The sequence below is a fragment of the Mauremys mutica genome, chromosome 2, assembly GCF_020497125.1.
Source record: "Mauremys mutica isolate MM-2020 ecotype Southern chromosome 2, ASM2049712v1, whole genome shotgun sequence".
NCBI lineage: Eukaryota > Metazoa > Chordata > Testudines > Geoemydidae > Mauremys > Mauremys mutica.
Genome location: NC_059073.1, coordinates 225,894,806 through 225,911,543, shown reverse-complemented (window position 1 = coordinate 225,911,543; position 16,738 = coordinate 225,894,806). Strand labels below are relative to the sequence as shown.

General features: G+C 46.5%; 1 long non-coding RNA gene across 1 annotated transcript in view; it reads right to left on the bottom strand.

Annotated features, from left to right (window-relative positions):
- LOC123362691 overlaps positions 1 to 7,265 on the bottom strand; it is a 196,139-nt gene extending 188,874 nt beyond the window's left edge. Inside the window, exon 1 of the long non-coding RNA XR_006576520.1 lies at positions 7,202 to 7,265. This is a non-coding gene — a long non-coding RNA (uncharacterized LOC123362691). The remainder of the gene's footprint in view (positions 1 to 7,201) is intronic.
- Between the last annotated feature and the right edge of the window lie 9,473 nt (positions 7,266 to 16,738).

The window sequence follows — 16,738 nt, the reverse complement described above, 5'->3', positions numbered from 1 at the left end:
GCCTGATGAGGGTGGTAGGATTGACACTCAATGTGAAGGGCTGATATCCCTTCATGGGAGATGGACAATTGGTATCATCAGCTCTCACAAACTGATTGTGAGTCATGGGACTTGGGAACCTGCAAGAGGAGTTGTCATGATGATGTGAAGAGCTCCTCCATTCCCCTTATATTCAGGGCTGGATATGGTGGGGCACAGCTCCTTGTGAGAGCCTCGGGGCTGCCTTGCCCTGCCATAGAGCCCTACCTTCGTATGTGTATCAGCCTTAGCATAGAAAGGGTTTGGGACAGTGGGAGGTGGAGGAAGGGAGAGCTGGGGAAAAGGTGTTGCTGGGCATAGACTCAGTTGCTGCCTCCTGGCTGCTGCCCAGGGTCTTCGCCTCTGGCCAGGACCAGCAGCAGCACTTCCAACTCAGACCCCAATCCCCTCCCTCCCCCACGCCTGCCTCTGGTTGCCCTCAGGGCTTCCCCTCTGCTTGGATCTGGTAGCACCATTTACCTGACTCCTCCAGGTCCCAGGCAGAAAACACTCAGGGTAGTGGGAGGCAGGGGGGAGAGGGGGAAGTGTTGCCAGACCCAGGCAGAGGAGGAGCGCCAACCCAGTGGGAGGAGGGGAAAATCAAAATTAAATAATTATTTTAACTATTCAACTTGGACAAGTGTGAGATTAAAAAAAAATTATTGTAATTACTGGATGACTCATATATTTATGTAGTTATGAAAGTTATTGGAAGAAAACAGAATGCTTTTAATTTATTTTTGAAATGCTTTGAATGTGATGGAATTGATTCCCTTTAAAATACATTATTTAAGGATTATAAAAATGATTGCACTGAGATATAGAAAGCGCCCCTGGGGTTAGGGGTTTCAGCCATTAGTAAGGTAGTTGGCGTGGTAAAGACATTCTCATATAAATCGTTATTGAAAAATAATTGGAAAACTTGATACACAGGGAGAGTGTTTTGTGATTCTTGGATGTTAATTGTTCATTTTCCAGCTCAATTTGATAGCCCTTGTATAATATATTTTAAAATAACATCATGATTCTTTGTCTGATTTAGAAAGGTGCAGGTGACTGTGCAGGAAGACAGGAGAATGCAGGGGGCTGGGGGCATGTCAGGGAGGATGGTTGAGGAGATGAATATGGGCAGGGGAAGGTGAGAAACTAGGAGGGGAGAGAGTCAAGCAAGTAACAGGAAATAGATGGCAGTTCCCTTATCTTAGGTGGGAGAAGAAGGTACATGGAATCTCCATCTGAGCAGCCAGGGAGAGCTGTGCATATTTGTATGCATTAAAGGCTGACTTTTAAACCTGAAATTATCATACATCCATTGGCAGAGGAGTAGAGGGATATATACAATGATTTTGGCAGCCAATCTCATGGTTTTGTGGGGTCCAACTCATGATTTTGGGTCTCTTGAGGTCAGCAGTACTCTACAATCTCCCCTTTCTGCTGGATGGAGTCCCTAGTGAACAACCTACAGACAGCCAGTGTAGATCTCGGAGCACTGATGTCTTGTGCTTCCAATAAGATGCCCTGCTTAATAAGCAAGCTGCCATATGCTTCATCAACTTCAGACCCTGAATGGTTTTAAGGTCTAGCCCCAGGAGGTGTGCATAGCAATGGTCTAACTGTGAAGCCACGGATCAGAATAACAAAGTCCACATCCAAAAGAAACACATACACCCTCCCGACTAGGTCCTGACTAGCATGGTAAATAGGCAACCTGGTTACTGCTGTAATATCATCATCCAATAGCGACTGATTGTTTAACATGACCTCCCATGTTGTGAACTCTTGTGACCAATAACAGACACTACCTCAAGAGCGGGTATTACCTCCTCCATTAGCTTCCCCCAGCTCTCCATCACCATGTTGGTCTTGTCTGGACTGAGCGTCAGCCAGCACATTCTCATCCATGCCCCAGTCTCTGCATGTTTTGAAAACAGTGTCCAGTTTTCAATTGGCCCTTTCTGTGGGTGCTGTAATAACAGGGTGTGCTGAGTGGGGAGCTAGCTCAGTGCCCTGTCACTCTAATACCTACCAGTATATATGAATTAGGGTCTAATTGGAAGATGGGTGGTTGACAGTGGGTGTCAATTAACTGAGCAGAGCTACAACGGAAGTGGTAATTGTAGGGGAAGCAACTCTAGCAGTTGGGATTATATACATTGACAGGAAGGAAGCCCTGGAGCTAGGCAGATCCTGAAGGAAAGCAGAGTTAGGATGGCTGGCCTTGGTCCCTAGAAGCAAGTAAAGAAGCTGGCTGTGGATGGTAAATAATACACCTCCTCCTGGCTGCTCAGATGGAGATTCCACTTACAGTAGAACCTCTGACTTACAAACAAGAGTGTTACAAACTGACCAGTCAACCACACACTTCATTTGGAACTGGAAATACACAGTCAGGCAGCAGAAAAAAAACCAAATGCAGCAAAACCAGTACAGTACTGTGTTAAATCTAAACTACTAAAAAAATAAAGGGAAAGCAGCATATTTCTTCTTCATAGTAAAGTTTCAAAGCTATATTTGCCTCATCAACCTTCCTCCCTGATCTGCCTCCATCCTCCGGCATTCTCCTGCCTTCCCACACTGTCACCTGCACCTTCATAAATCAGACAAAGAATCGGGATGCAAGGAGAATATAATAAAGCATCGTGATGGTGCATGAGAGATGGAGTGGTTGTGATCTGTGACTAAGGCCTGAAAGGACTCTCAGGGGGACCACCCTCTGACAGGGGTATAATTACTCCCATGACAAGAAGAAAATGCACAGGATGACAGTTGAACTTCTAACTACCCACCTCCATGGACAAATAAGGATTTAGATGACCAGTCAATTCCATTTGCACCTTTTTTTTTTGCTGGGTCAAATGTGGGGCCAGAGTGCGAGGGCTTGCTCCACTCCGCCTACCCAGAGCTCCTGCTCACCCACCCAGAGCTCCTGCTGGGGAGCACGCGGGTGGGGGGCAGGGAGCACTTCCTCTGACACAGGGTGCCAGAAAACAGTAATCCGCTTCTGCATGCATGAAGTGTTGTTTACCAGCAATTTTCATATGCATCACAAACAAGCTTTGGAAAAAAAGATACTGGTGTGTTATTGCCACATGGATTATAATATAGTATACTGAAAACAGAAGTGCTGAAGTGCGGCAGGGGAGTTCTTAAAATATTAAAGATACATGATTTAAAGGACTTTGCCACTCCCATGATATTGTATGAGTGTAATTTGTATTTAATAAGCTCCAAATGCTAACTGTCTTCATTTTATATTTCTTTTGCTTAAGTTGAAAGATGAAGACAAGCCATGGCTCTGGGCTTGAAAAAAAAAAGTCTATAGGCTACACTGAAACCTTACAGCCAGAACTTCTGGCCAGGAAAGTTGGGAGCAATCAGAACCAACGGGTGTATTAGCATAGGGCTGGACAAAGTCCTTTGGCATCTAGAGCTACCGACTCTAAAAATGGCCTGTTTCCAATAGTTTGTTAACCTTTCATTGGAGAGTTGGAACGCTTGAAATAAAAACCTTATTTACTATGAGTGGAAAAAAAACATGTATATAGTCTTGTAGATGAAAAAAGGGGGGGGAAGCAACCAAAAAAATACACAAAGCAGAATATTGTGATCTGATTTAAAACTTTTGAAGCATTGGCTTTGCCAAGGTTTCCTTTTTAGTATGCATGCCACGTTCTCTTATTTTTTTTAGTCTGACACTTTAACTGTCATAAATCATATACAAAATTGATAAAGGAAAAGATCACAGCCCTAAGAAAATTCAACAGGTTGGCAGCTCTTTCTAATTTGATAATTTATGAGAACAAGATGTCTCAATTACATAAATATTTCCTTTGCATTTCATTGGATTACACTGTGTTATTTTGGAAATTTACAATTAAGAGAAAGCAGATTTGTGTGTGTGTGTGTGTGTGTGTGTGTGTGTGTGAGAGAGAGAGAGAGAGAGAGAGAGAGAGATATGATATCAATAACTGGAATCACCAATAGTGCAAATGCTAAGCCCACATGCTGTCAAATAAAACAGACCTTATTGGCAAAAGAGTATCAGACAAAACTGACTAGGTCTCTATTCAATAAGCAAGGGAATTGTCTGTGCTATCTGAAACTAGGAAAGGACAGTGATCATGAGGTATGCAAACCTTTATGAGAAGATAAAGATGGGCCAGAAAATCCCTTAGCAAAACCTTGTCAGCTCATGTTTTTTAACCATTCAGTGGTGAGCAACCTGGGGCCCGTGGGCCAAATGCAGCATGGAACTGCCACTTCCCACAGCTCCCATTGGCTGGAAATGGTGAACCGCAGCCACTGGGAGGTGCGGGGGGGCCATGCCTGAGGACGGTCAATGTCAGCAAAATGTCTCGTGGCCTGCATTCAGATTGCCCTGATGTGCTGCATGCAGCCCGCCGGCTGTAGGTTGCCCACCACTGTATGAGTCGACCTCCTCAGATCACAATATTGCCAGTTTTTCTGAGTCAGTTGTTCTGAACTCAGCGTAAAACATCTGGTAAGTATTATCTAGATTTGCCTTCTCTTGCCCCTCCCACACCCATATCAATGATTCAAGGGTAAGATTAATAAAATTCCTGTAGGGTTTGTTCATACAAACAGTACATGTACAACTTGTCATACAGCATATGCACAACATGTGTTATGAGTGTTTTCTCTCTCTTATTATGGTGCCCTGGAGAAAGCACAGTTTAGCCATATGTTTTCTACATATTGTGTAATTGATTGATACAACAACAAAAAATTATTGAAGGACATCCATCACTGAATAGTCTCATACTAAAAGCATATACTTTCTTCTGCAAGATTACCATATTCTTTGCACTAGATAATTACATGTGGAGTTGAAAAATGAATTCAGCATATCTACAGAACCATATACATGTTTTAAGACACTATTTTATAATCTGTAAACTTTGTTATGAGCCTTTTGTTCTATGGCAGGTGAAGCACATAGATCATAATGTTATAGCTCTCATGGATGTTGTTTTAGCAGCATGCTGAGTCACATGTGATATATGAAAAACAAGTCAATGGATTGGATTAATGGTTCCACTGAGCCCCCTTCTACAGTAATACTGGCTTGAACCATAAGTGAATTCCACAAATCATGATTTATGAGCATAAAGTAAAAACACAGTATTTACCTATAGATCAATAAAACTCAAACAGAGTCAGTGCATATCTGAATGGATATTTATAGTTCCTTTAAAGTAACCCTACTTCTTCCACCATCTCCACACTTTTCTTTGCTTTCCAGCTATTTTAGGAATGAGCAGAAATAAAACTGTTAATAATTCAATGTAAATTAAAAAAAAACTGTTCAGAGTTATAGAATTTTGTCCAGCACTTTGCAGTCTGCTGTATAGTCATTCAAAACATATTTAAAAAGCAGCTTCAGTAACTCTGGAAGGCATCAGCTGATGAGATTAGCAGGAATTCTGACAAATATGGAAATGTAGTCAATGATACTCTGACAAGTACTGTAACTGAAGTGAGATCAGATTGAATTACTGTAGTATAGAGTAAATTAAATTGCTGTGCTTGAAGGAGATTTGCCCTTTGTATATAATCTACATTTAGCAGCTGGAACTCTGACTGAAACTGCTACATAAAAAAACAAGTAAGATCTTTCTACAAACAAGATGGCAGCAGCTGAACTGACAAATTAAAATGCGAATTAAAAGAAAAATTCAGCTTGGTGCCAGGCCCTCCATGCTGATTAAATCCAACAGGGGGCTGGCATTGAGGCTGGAGCTGCTGCTTGACAAGATCTCAATGCAACCCGGGGGATTTTTTTTTAAACGATATATGGCATAATCTACAATGCCTAATAATCAAAGGCTGACCATTCAAATATTCTGAGTGCCCAAGTTGTTTGTTTCTCCTCCTCCTGGAACCTAGAGCATGCCAAACAAATCAAGTAAAGAATCAGGAAATGCCTATGTTTACCTCTGTCACTCATCATAATACCTGGCTCTTATATAGTGTTTTTCATCAGTAGATCTCAAAGCACTTTACAAAGGAGGTCGAGGTCATTATCCCACTTTTACAGATGGGAAACTGAGGCAGAAAGAGGCAAAGTGACTTGACCAATGTCACCCAACAAGCCAGTGTCTGAGCTGGGAAAAAAGCGCAGATCTCCTGAGTCCCAGTCCAGAGTCCAGCCAGGCCATAATGTTACTCATGAGGCAGTGGGGATGTTTGAGTTGCAGACTCACGTTTATAAGAGAGAAGGGACAGCAGGTACCGCGTTCACCATGAAAGTCCCTGAAGTTTGCTACTCACTGCTCCCCTGGCCTACAACAACATGTTGACTTTTAAGGCATTTTGCAAGGTCTATTTCTTTTCCTCAGCTGTGAGGCAATGGTGGAAGAGCTTATGTATGGTTTTTGCTGTTGGGTTATTGTAGCTTGTAGTGTATGTGCTGATTAATAGTTGTAGGGGTGCTGGTTAGAAGAGGGCTGTTTTATGGTTGTGTATTGGAGAACTGTCAATGAGCACCGAGAATAAGGGACCAGAGCTCCTATTTAAATGATAAAATCCAAATAAATAAATTCCATCACAGCACCTCTTCATTTGATAGCACAAAACTGAAAATATGTCCCAGCATATGTTTCAGTTTGCATCCAAGACCTAAAAGTGCACAGACTCTGAAGTAATTCTTTTAATACTTATTGCTTATCAAAAATTAATGAGAACAACTGTGTGTACTCTCCACATTTTTATTTGATGTATAAACAGAGCAGTGGGGTTAATTGTGAAAACTGTTTGCTTTTGAAAAACACTCAAGTGCATTTTTTTTGTCAAGCTGTGAATCTTTTCTAGCTATAGCACATATGCCTTGCAACAATCTGCCAAAACATATATAAAAAAATAAACCATGATTATAATCCCTACTTAGACGGCCTGCAATAGAGACTCACATCAATTACATATAGTTTTCTTTCTCTACCAAAAAACAACGACAACACCCATTAACAGTTGGCCTCCTCTCCAGGACTGCCTTGGCAGTAGGACATGCAGCAAGTAACAGGTAAGGAAGGAAAGCACACTCAGTTTCAACTATTTGCTGAACAAAAACTTTAAAGTCCAATAAAACAGAAACTCAGGTTAATAACAGGTCACGTATGTTAGCTGCGCTCTGCAGGGCCAATAGCCTAAAACAGAAATATAATACCTGACAGCAGGTCTCCCCAGCTGTACACAGTCTTTCCCGTCTCTGCTTTCTCTGCCTGAATGGCATCCCCCTGTGAGTTACAAGCTCCCCCTTGCCCAGAGGTCACCATACTTCCGGACATGAGAAAATTGTGTATTTTGGCAAATATGCAGAGATTAAATGAGGCAAGGCTTTTATACTTTTTTTCTTTTAGTGGTAAATATACTAAATTGTAAACATATATATTCAATAGTTCATGACATACAAATTTTGAGACATCCCTGCAAACTACATACTTGTACTGGGCTACTTTGTATGTTGGTCCAAAATGGCTCTGCAGGGAGGAAGCGGGAGCTGCGTTCCACTCACCAAACCCAAATGGCTGCCTGGGACCTACTTGGACCATGGTTCTCAGTGCAGGGGGAGAACCAGGATGGGGCACATGAGCAAGTGGTGGGGAATAGGATGGAGTAGTGGGATTTAAGTGAAGCCACAGCTCTGTTTTGCCCCAGTGTAGAGGTCAGCAGAACCAGCTAGGTGCATGGGTTAGAGTATGCTGTACCCCAATAAAGAATGTAATAAATTCCTCCCTCGTCCCCAGTTCAAGGATGGTGCAGTTGCATGGTGCCTCATGCAGAGGTGTGGGTCTATGGGTCAAATGTACTCCATAGGGATGTATTCCATAGGAACTACTCATGTGGGCAGCCACATTGAATTCTATGTGACAACCCATACAAGTATGGCTTGGGTCATAAGAACGGCCATACTGGGTCAGACCAAAGGTCCATCTAGCCCAGTATCCTGTCTACCGACAGTGGCCAATGCCAGGTGCCCCAGAGGGAGTGAACCTAACAGGTAATGATCAAGTGATCTCTCTCCTGCCATCCATCTCCACCCTCTGACAAACAGAGTCTAGGGACACCATTCCTTACCTATCCTGGCAAATAGCCATTAATGAACTTAACTTCCATGAATTTATCCAGTTCTCTTTTAAATGCTGTTATAGTCCTAGCCTTCACAACCTCCTCAGGTAAGGAGTTCCACAAGTTGACTGTGTGCTGTGTGAAGAAGAAAAGACGGTTACTCACCGTTGTAACTGTTGTTCTTCGAGATGTGTTGCTCATATCCATTCCAGTTAGGTGTGCGCGCGCCGCGTGCACGTTCGTCGGAAGATTTTTACCCTAGCAACACTCGGTGGGTCGGCTGGGCGCCCCCTGGAGTGGCGCCGCTATAGCGCCGAATATATACCCCTGCCGACCCATCCGCTCCTCAGTTCCTTCTTGCCGGCTACTCCGACAGTGGGGAAGGAGGGCGGGTCTGGAATGGATATGAGCAACACATCTCGAAGAACAACAGTTACAACGGTGAGTAACCGTCTTTTCTTCTTCGAGTGATTGCTCATATCCATTCCAGTTAGGTGATTCCCAAGCCTTACGTAGGCGATGGGGTCGGAGTGAGATGTTGCAGAATGCAAAACTGCTGAGCCAAAGGCTGCATCATCTCTGGACTGTTGAACCAATGAGGCAAACGCCACAACCGTCCACACTAGGAGGCACCTTATATCGATTTTAATGGCTCTTTAAACTGGTTTCTGTACTCCTCCCTAACGAGAGGAGTAGCACTAGTATCGGTATTACCATATCGGATTAGGGTTAGTGTGGCCGCTGATCGACGGTATTGGCCTCCGGGCGGTATCCCACAGTGCACCACTGACCGCTCTGGACAGCAATCTGAACTCGGATGCAGTGGCCAGGTAGACAGGAAAAGCCCCGCGAACTTTTGAATATTTCCTGTTTGCCCAGCGTGGAGCTCCGATCAGCACGGGTGGTGATGCAGTTAAAAATCAAAATAAAGAAAGAGCTCCAGCATGGACGATGCGGACGTGATCGCTGTAAGGGCAGGCAAATCTGTTCTATCAGCGCTCCGTTACAGAAGACGAAATTCAAAATCATTTTTTAAATATCTCCAGACAGACGCCATAGCAGGGACTCAGCGCACTGCTGCGTGGCAAGCGTAACGGAAAGCCAAAGAATCAAATGGACGCTCATGGACTGGAGGACTCAAGCTATCCCACAGTTCCTGCAGTCTCTGAAAAGCATTTGCATTCTTGGCTGAGCGCCAAATGCTTCTAGGGTCAAAAACAGTGTCCACGGTGGGTCAGGGCATAGCTAGCCAATTTACGCACCCCCCCACCCCCAGAAGTGAAAGGGAAAACAATCCTGTCTTGACTCTTACATGTCACCCTATCTTTACTGAATGCTGCAGATAGACGGGATGGTGCAGCACTCAACACCAACATCCTTGCTCCCCCCGCCATGGGTGGCTGATGGTACAATAAGATTGATACCCATCGTCATCATCAGCCTATTGGCACATGGGGCAGTGCAAAAGGACTGGTAACCATGCGTACTAGCATCTGTCAGGTCGATCAAGGGTGCCTGGTCCTAATTTTTCCTGGTAGATGGTGCAGTATGGCTGATATCCATCATCGTCATAGCAACAGGGGGCTGAGCTCCATCAGCCCCCACCCTTCATGTGTAAAGAAAAGATTCAAGTGCCCCTGAACTAGCAGAGGGATGCACTCCTTACTGTCCTGTCTGGACTATCATAGCAGCTGGAGGCTGCCTTCACTAACAAGTCACTGTGTCTTATTCCTGCATTCTTTATTACTTCATCACACAAGTGGGGGGACAATGCTATGGTAGCCCAGGAAGGCTGGGGAAGAATGAAATGAACAGGTGGGGTTGTTGCAGGAGCACCCCCTGTGAATAGCATACAGCTCATAATTTCTGCAGGATCTGACACAGAGCAGCTGTGCTCTCTGGTTCTCTGATACAGTGGTTCTCTAGTACACTTGCCCATATTCTAGGCAGGACTGATTCTATTTTTAGATACCAAAAAGGAGGGATTGACTCAGGGAGTCATTCCCAATTTTGGCTTTTGCGCCCCTGGCTAAGAGCAGCCAGGGGCACTTATGACAGCAGCAAATGGAACAGTGCAAAAGGACTGGTAGCCATGATCATCTTATTACCAATTTATGGATTGGTAGATGGTGCAGTATGGCTGATAACCATCTCTGCTGTTATGCAAAAGCAAAAGCATGCTGCTGTGTAGCGCTGCTGAATCGCCTCTGTCAGCGGCATCTAGTACACATACGGTGACAGTCACAAAAGGCAAAACAGGCTCCATGATTGCCATGCTATGGCATCTGCCAGGGCAATCCAGGGAAAAAAGGCGCGAAATGCTTGTCTGCCGTTGCTTTCCCAGAGGAAGGAGTGACTGACGACATTTACCCAGAACCACCCGTGACAATGATTTTTGCCCCATCAGGCACTGGGATCTCAACCCGGAAATGCCAAGGGGCGGGGGAGGCTGCGGGAACTATGGGATAGCTACGGGATAGCTACCCACAGTGCAACGCTCCAGAAATTGATGCTAGCCTCGGACCATGGACGCACACCACCGATTTAATGTGTTTAGTGTGGCCGCGCGCACTCGATTTTATAAAATCTGTTTTACAAAACCGGTTTATGCAAATTCGGAATAGTCCCGTAGTGTAGACGTACCCTGAGCCAATTGTCTAGATACGGAGAACATGTATCCGATGGTGGCGGAGAGAGGCGGCAACTACAGCCATGCACTTTGAGTACACTTGGGACTGTATAGAGACCAACTGGGAGGACCGTAAACTGGAAATGATGACGGTTGGCCACAAACTGTAGGTACCTTCTGTGTGGAGGATAAATGGCGACGTGAAAATATGCCAAGTATCAGAGGGGTAGCCGTGTTAGTCTGGATCTGTAAAAGCAGCAAAGAATCCTGTGGCACTTTATAGACTAACAGACGTTTTGCAGCATGAGCTTTCGTGGGTGAATACCCACTTCGTCGGATGCAAGTAGTGGAACTTTCCAGGGGCAGGTATATATATGCAAGCAAGAAGCAAGCTACAGATAACGAGGTTAGATCAATCAGGGAGGATGAGGCCCTGTTCTAGCAGCTGAGGTGTGAAAACCAAGGGAGGAGAAACTGGTTCTGTAGTTGGCAAGCCATTCACAGTCTTTGTTTAATCCTGAGCTGATGGTGTCAAATTTTCAGATGAACTGAAGCTCAGCAGTTTCTTTTTGAAGTCTGGTCCTGAAGTTTTTTTGCTGCAGGATGGCCACCTTAAGATCTGCTATTGTGTGGCCAGGGAGGTTGAAGTGTTCTCCTACAGGTTTTTGTATATTGCCATTCCTAATATCTGATTTGTGTCCATTTATCCTTTTCCTTAGAGACTGTCCAGTTTGGCCGATGTACATAGCAGAGGGGCATTGCTGGCATATGATGGCATATATTACATTGGTGGACGTGCAGGTGAATGAACCGGTGATGGTGTGGCTGATCGGGTTAGGTCCTGTGATGGTGTCGCTGGTGTAGATATGTGGGCAGAGTTGGCATCGAGGTTTGTTGCATGGATTGGTTCCTGAGCTAGAGTTACTATGGTGCAGTGTGCAGTTACTAGTGAGAATATGCTTCAGGTTGGCAGGTTGTCTGTGGGCGAGGACTGGCCTGCCACCCAAGGCCTGTAAAAGTGTGGGATCATTGTCCAGGATGGGTTGTAGATCCCTGATGATGCGTTGGAGGGGTTTTAGCTGGGGATTGTATGTGATGGCCAGTGGAGTCCTGTGAAAATACGCACCCTTCATATCGAGGGTGGCATACCAGTCTCCGGGATCCAAGGATGGGATGACGGTCCCCATGGATACCATGCGGAACTTCGGGTGTATGATGAACTTGTTGAGTTCCCGCAGGTCTAGGATAGGTCTGAGACCTCCCTTCGCCTTGGGGATTAGGAATTAGTGGGAGTAGAACCCTTTGACCCTTTCATCCTTTGGTACCTCCTCTATAGCTCCGATGGTGAGGAGCGTCCGCCCCTCTTGCAAGAGGAATTGCTTTGGGGTCCTGACTGACGCCTACGACTGCCTCAGCAACACCTGCTGGCAAAGTCCTGTCTTTGTCTAGGCGCAGGGTAAGGGTGGTGAGGCTGAGGGCGGAAAGGTCAGCGCTGAGTCACCGGCGTGTGTATGCCGAGAGGGAGCGCACAGTGACCTTCCTGTCCTTTAGGCTTTGCAGCCTAGGGTCAGGTTTTTTTTTTTTTTTTTTTGAGAACAGGCCTTTGCTATTGAAGGGCAAGTCCTGTATAGTGTGCAGCAGCTGCAAGGGAAGGCTCGATAACTGGAGCCATGAAATGCGCCTTGTGGCAACACCCGAGGCCAGAGTCGTGGCTGCGGAGTCATCTACATCCAACGAGGCCTGGAGGGAAGCTCTCGACACCTTCTTCCCTTTTTCCAGGAGGGCAGCAAACTCTTAACGGGAGTTCTGAGGAACCGACTCCGTAAATTTGCCCACCGCCGCCCATAGTAGCGGCTAAGCAGGGCTTGCTGGTTTGCTACGTGAAGTTGCAGGGCCCCTGCCGAGTACATCTTATGGCCCAGTAAGTCCATTCGCCTAGCCTCCTTGGATTTAGGGGCTGGTGCCAGCAGGCCATGGCGTTCCGTCTCATTGACGGACTGGACGACAAGGGAGCGGGGGGGGTGTACATATAGGTACCCGTAGCCCCTGGAGGATACCATGTACATGCGTTCGACTCCCGTGCCCGCGGGCGGGATAGTAGCTTGAGACTGTCAGATGGTATCCGCATTGGCCTTGATCGTCGGAATGAACGGTAGGGCCACTCTAGTGGGGGCGTCAGCCGACAGAATGTCTATGACCGGATACCGTATCTCCGAGACTTCCACCACTTGGAGATTCATATTGGGTGCCACCCATCTCAGGAGGTCCTGATGCCCGCCTCCCCAAGTTGATTAGAGGAGGGCCTGAGGAGTACGCTCCTGCCACAGCCTCATCTGGGGAGGAGGAAGAAGAAAGGCCGGGGACAAGCGGGTCCTGTGTGGGCTTGCGCTCCTGGATGACCTCCTGATCCGGTGGGATGTGGGAGTCCGGTGGCTGAACCGGGGCTTCCTCCATACCGATCGGAGGGGGGCGGCTAACTGTCGCCTCTGGCACCCAGTGCTCTGACGGAACAGAGCGAGATGGGATCACAGGTAGGCCTTTGTCCTGATGGCACGCCCAAGATGTACAGAGTGACCACTGATGGGGTCAGGGTCTTGGGCCTGGGCCACCTGGAAGACTCTGGTGTGCACATCCGAATCACAGACCTGCACATGTAAACTGCCTGCGCAGGACGACAGTGATGCATGTTTGGATGGCCATGGAGGAGCTAAAAAGCCCTGGGCAGAGTCTCCTTCTCTAGCTGACGTCGCTCGACGTGGCACCGGGGATCGGTACCGGGAGGCATACCGGTACCGGGAGCGAGAACAGGACCTGCGACCGGAGCGCTGCCGGGAGGTCGACCGAGATCTCGAGGCTCAATGTTGGGAGTGGCAACGGGAGTCCAGTGCCTGGAGTGGTGCCGGGAGCTGGATCGGCGCCGAATGTACCGGGCCGGCGAACGGGATGCTGATCGGTGCCGTGAGTATGACCGGTACCGAAATGGAGAATGGTGCCAGGACTGCGAGCAGCGTCAGCATCTGGATTGGAGACGGGACCGAGAACATCTGCGGGACCGCAATCGTGAACGGTGCCGCTCTGCGGTGCCGATGCAGGGTGGTCTGATCAAGGCAGGCTTGCCGATCGACTGTATAACCCGCACCGGGGGTGCCGGGGGTTGAGGCAGCGCAGGCGCTGTCATTGCAATCAATTCCCTCGACGTGGAGATGTCTCCGGCGTGGAGGGAATAGAGAGCTCAACCACGGCTCGCACCGGGGAGCGTTCAGGTACCGGACTTGATGGCTCTTGCGTGGCCGGAGTCAACGGTGCCGATATTGTCAGTGCCGCGGCAGATATCGGAGCCGGGTGGTCCGACTTAGTATAGCTCTCGGGCTGCGGAGCAGGCAGCTCTGACGCAGCTTAATAGTGAGCTCAACCACGGCTTGTACCGGGGAGCTTTCCGGCACCGGACTCGACGGCTCTTGCGTGGCCGGAGTTGACGGTGCCAATATTGTCGGTGCCATGGCAGGTATCGGTGCCGGGCGGTCCGACTTATTATAGCGCTCAGGCTGCGGAGCAGGCGGCTCAGACCCAGCAGTAGTCCTGTGCCTCTTCATCCTCCAGGAGAGGGATCCGTGCCGAGCGGACGTCGGTGCCAGCGACAGCCGGTGCCGAGAGGCCTTGGCGGTACCGGCGATCCAGTGCCGAGGGAGCGCTTCTCGAAGACTGACCAGTGCTCGGTGCCGAGAATGGAGGAGTAAGAGCTGCCTCCCTCAGGAGCTGCTTGAGATGAAAGAATCGCTCCCCTATTGTTCTCGGCTTAAAGGCCTTACAAATGCGGCACTTATCTGTTAGGTGAGATTCCTCGAGGCACTTAGGAGAGGATCTCTTGTAGGCATCGGCTAGTGGCCGGCTGAGCACGGTTTGAAACCCTGTGAACCGGACATAGTACCCAGCGCCGGGTGCGGGGAAGGGGATAATCCCCGAACCCCTGTAAACTAAATACACTAACTATACTACAAACGAAGAAAGTTAACTACAACTATATAAATCTGAACTACATATACAAGAAGTAACGAGAGAAACTACGAGTAGCTAGGGAAGTGGAGGTCAGCTAAGTCGCACTCCACTGTTCCAATGACCGACACGGGCGGTAAGAAGGAACTGAGGAGCGGATGGGTCGGCAGGGGTATATATTCGGCGCTATAGCGGAGCCACTCCAGGGGGCGCCCAGCCGACCCACCAAGTGTTGCTAGGGTAAAAATCTTCTGACGAACGTGCACGCGGCGCGCGCACACCTAACTGGAATGCATATGAGCAATCACTCGAAGAAGAACTTCCTTTTATTTGTTTTAAACCTGCTGCCTATTAATTTCATTTGGTGACCCCTACTTTTTGTATTATGGGAATAAGTAAATAACTTTTCCTGATCTACTTTTTCTACATCACTCATGATTTTATCTAGCTCTCTCAATTCCCCCTTTGGTCTCCTCTTTTCCAAGCTGAAAAGTCCTATCCTCTTTAATCTTTCCTCATATGGGACCCGTTCCAAAACCCTAATCATTTTAGTTGCCCTTCTCTGAACCTTTTCTAGTGCCAGTATATCTTTTTTGAGATGAGGAGACCACATCTGCGTGCAGTATTCAAGATGTGGGTGTACAATCGATTTATATAAGGGCAATAATATATTCTCCTTTTATTCTCCATCCCCTTTTTAATGATTCCTAACATCCTGTTTGCTTTTTTGACCACATCTGCACACTGAGTGGACATCTTCAGAGAACTATCCATGATTACTCCAAGATCTTTTTCCTGATTTGTTGTAGCTAAATTAGCCTACATCATATTGTTTGTATAGTTGGGGTTATTTTTTTCCAATGTGCATTACTTTACATTTATCCACATTAAATTTCATTTGCCATTTTGTTGCCCAGTCACTTAGTTTTGTGAGATCTTTTTGAAGTTCTTCACAGTCTGCTTTGGTCTTAACTATCTTGAGCAGTTTAGTATCATCTGCAAACTTTGCCACCTCACTTTTTACCCCTTTCTCCAGATCATTTATGAATAAGTTGAATAGGATTGGTCCTAGGACCGACACTTGGGGAACACCACTAGTTACCCCTCTCCATTCTGAGAATTTACCATTAATTCCTACCCTTTGTTCCCTCTCTTTTAACCAGTTCTCAATCCATGAAAGGAGCTTCCCTCTTGTCCCATGACAACTTAATTTATGGAAGAGCCTTTGGTGAGGGACCTTGTCAAATGCTTTTTTGAAATCTAAGTTCTCTATGTCCACTGGATCCCCCTTGTCCACATGTTTGTTGACCCCTTCAAAAAACTCTAATAGATTAGCAAGACACAATTTCCCTTTAGAGAAACCATGTTGACTTTTGCCCAACAATTTATGTTCTTCTATGTGTCTGACAATTTTATTCTTTACTATTGTTTTGAACTAATTTGCCTGGTACCGACGTTAGACTTACCAGTCTGTAATTGCCAGGATCACCTCTAGAGCCCTTTTTAAATATTGACGTTACATTAGCTAACTTCCAGTTGTTGGGCACAGAGTCCGATTTAAAGGACAGGTTACAAACCCTAGTTAATAGTTTCGCAACTTCACATTTGAGTTCTTTCAGAACTCTTGGGTGAATGCCATCCGGTCCCGGTGACTTGTTACTGTTAAGTTTATCAATTAATTCCAAAACCTCCTCTAGTGACACTTCAATCTGTGACAATTCCTCAGATTTGTCACCTACAAAAGCCGGATCAGGTTTGGGAATGTCCCTAACATCCTCAGCCATGAAGACTGAAGCAAAGAATCCATTTAGTTTCTCCGCAATGGCTTTATCATCTTCAAGCGTTCCTTTTGTATCTCGATCATTGAGGGGCCCCACTGGTTGTTTAGCAGGCTTCCTGCTTCTGATGTACTTAAAAAACATTTTGTCATTACCTTTGGAGTTTTTGGCTAGCCGTTCTTCAAACTCCTCTTTGGCTTTTCTTATTACATTTTAACACTTAATTTGGCAGTGT